Consider the following 3,105-nt stretch of genomic DNA (forward strand, 5'->3'; position numbering starts at 1 on the left):
ATTATTTGTACGTCTCTTTCCGATACTCAACAATGCAGATAGTGAGTCACTACAAACTATTATTTTATTTATATTAGTATCCTCCACCCATTCTAAAGCTAATAAAATAGCACATAGTTCTACTGTGAATACACTCAAATAATTAGATGTTATTTTTGAAATACTAATCTTTACTTCAGGAATCACTACAGCTATACTGGTTGCTTAATTTTGGGGGTCTTTCGAACCATCCGTATAAATTTGCAAATAGTTATTATATTTATTCTGCATTTGATTATAAAATTCTTGACAAATATCTATTGTATTTCTTTTCTTAATATTTGTTAATGATCTGTCTACATTAATATATTTCCATGTCCATGTAGGTCTCAAAGGCCACAATACAGTTGGACTAAATATTTTATAACATTAAATATTTTCGCTCTATCATCCCCAACCCACCCAAAACTATCAATTTGTTTCTTTCCTCTTTCCTAACACTTTTCTAATGCTTTCTTAACTGGGTGATCTTCATTATGTCCTTTTAAACTTATCCGATAATTGACCATTAGCTGCTGCCTTCTGATGCATAATGGCATTTCTCCTGACTCTACTTGTAAAGCACATATTGGCGTTGATTTAACTGCCCCTAAACAAATTCTCATTGCTCTAGCTTGGATAACATCTAACTTTTTTAACCTAGTTTTAGCTGCTGAACCTTACACCACACTCCCATAATCTATTCTTGATCTAATTAGTGACATATAAATATTTTTAGGGAATCAAAACTTGCACCCCATGTCAACCCTGCTAAACACCTCATAATGTTTAGAACCTTTTTACTTTTCTCCATAATATGTTGTATGTGATTAATATGTTCTATGTGATTTCCTCAAGTTAGTTTCTTATCAAAAACTACTCCCAAAAACCAAAAACAATCAACCCTATCTAACTCTTTCCCATATAAATACAACTTTTTATCAACCCCAGTTTTTTTATTTGTAAAAAGCATTACTTTTGTCTTTTCAATTGAAAATGTAAAGCCCCACTTTACCCCCCACTTACCCACTTTATCTATACCTTCCTGAAGTTTAACAATAAGATGTTCCATATTTCTTCCCCTTTTCCATAATGCTCTATCATCAGCAAAAAGTGACTTACCAAAACTGATAGATAATTCTTTAAACATGTTGTTAATCATAACTGAAAATAATGTTGGACTTACCACACTTCCTTGAGGGGTTCCATTTTCTATTTTACATAATTTCAAAACATGATATCCTATTTTAACTTGAATATTTCTATCACATAAAAAATCCCATATCCAATTAAACATATTACCTCCTATACCTATCTGATGTAATTTAATCATTAACCCTTCCCTCCATAACAAATCATATGCTTTCTCCACATCAAGAAACACAGCAACAACAGTTTCCTTATTAATCTGAGCTTTTCTAATATCATCCTCTAAACAAAAAAACAGGATCTATTGTTCCTCTCCCTCTATGGAAGCCACTTTGATAAGGAGCAATTATATGTTCTGATTCCAAATATTGTATCAATCTCTCATTCACCATCCTTTCCATCAATTTACACATATTAGATGTTAAAGCAATCGGTCTGTAATTTCCAGGATTACTATGATCTTTCCCAGGTTTCTTCAACGGAATAACAATAGCTTCTTCCCACTTACAAGGCAGTCTCCCCTACTTCCAAATCTTATTGTTCAAAATTAATAATTTATTTAAAACTTCATCACTCACATAATATAACACACCTCATCTTTACCTGGAGCACTTTTCCTAGTTCTATCCAAAGCTCTTTTCAGCTCTCCAATAAAGGATAATTCATCAGATCATTATTATTCTCCTTTCTTCTTAAAATTCCATCATTTTCCTTTTTATTTCTCTCCCTTCCTTCAATTTCATTATCTGATAAATTTTCCCCATTATGAATCTCCACAAAAGTGCTTACTAACATATCAGCCTTTTCCCTATCAGTTACAGCTACTATATAATTTTTATTTAGTATAGGATAACTCCATTCCCTTCTATCTCCTCCCATTTTTTGATCATCCCCCAAACATCCCTTAATTTTGTACTACTGTCAATTGTGTCACAGAAACCTCTCCAGAATTGTCTTTTTGTGCTTCTTATTGTTCTCCTGATTTTTGCTTGTGACTTTTTATATTCAATTAAATGTTGAAAATTACGAGACCTTTTAACCAATTTAAATGCTTTATTTCTTTATCTAACTGCTTAGCAAACAGAAACAAGTACACCTCGCTGCAGAAAACAGAAATGGGCGGGGACAGACCACTGTCAGTCTCATAGCTTATTTGGAAATAGGACCATTGCAATCCGGAAGTGAAGGGGGTGCTATTTCTTATACTTCCGTTTTTATTTTCTTTTGAAACCTGTGATATATTTTCACCTTTCGGAAGGAGTTTCAATCTCAGAATGTATTTGAACTTCTTTCTTTTATTTACTTCAGCGCAGCTCACAGTTTTTTTTTTTTTTAGCAAATTCTGTAGCTTTCGGTGTACTTCTAAATCTGCTCCTTAGTCGCATCTTTTCGGACTTGCGACTGCCTCTAGTGGCGTGGGGGTGGTAACACAACTAATATAATTACATTACTAAATCAGAATACCACACAACGTCTTTATTATTTACTATTAATTCTGGCATTACTGGAACAGTAAAAGATAAAGTCCCTCACAAAAGAACATACCTTTTCATTTTCTTAAGGAAGTAGAGCTAATTAAATGACATAAGCAAGACTTGAAAGTGATTCCAGTTTCACTTGATGGCCAACCTGTTGAAACTGTGGCAAATTTTAAATACCTCGAGTATTCCTGGACAGTCAGCTCAACTTTGCTGAAAACACTGACTATATTTTCAAGAACTCTTCTCAAAGACTCTACCTTGGGGTTACCCAACTTGATGTTGTGTACAACCTCTAGGTTAGGTAGAGGCTGTTGAGTTAAATGTTAAAACTTAACATTCTAACTTGAGTTTTAACTCATCTCAAGTTAAAACAACATTTTAACTCAAGTTTTAACTTTTAATCTCGGCTGGTTTGGTCACATGAGCTGCAGACTAACAGACAATCTTTTAAGAATAC

The 3,105-nt window shown here is 33.2% G+C and overlaps 1 protein-coding gene across 1 annotated transcript in view; it reads right to left on the reverse strand.

Annotated features, from left to right (window-relative positions):
- The window catches only part of LOC106963550 (uncharacterized), a 20,974-nt gene extending 18,572 nt beyond the window's left edge, over positions 1–2,402 (reverse strand). Inside the window, exon 1 of the mRNA XM_015058523.1 lies at positions 2,264–2,402. The gene's annotated coding sequence lies outside the window, so the exon portion shown is untranslated. The remainder of the gene's footprint in view (positions 1–2,263) is intronic.
- Between the last annotated feature and the right edge of the window lie 703 nt (positions 2,403–3,105).

Source organism: Poecilia latipinna, unplaced genomic scaffold (assembly GCF_001443285.1).
Source record: "Poecilia latipinna isolate Pla-1442-1.1 unplaced genomic scaffold, P_latipinna-1.0 Scaffold1547, whole genome shotgun sequence".
Classification (NCBI taxonomy): domain Eukaryota; kingdom Metazoa; phylum Chordata; class Actinopteri; order Cyprinodontiformes; family Poeciliidae; genus Poecilia; species Poecilia latipinna.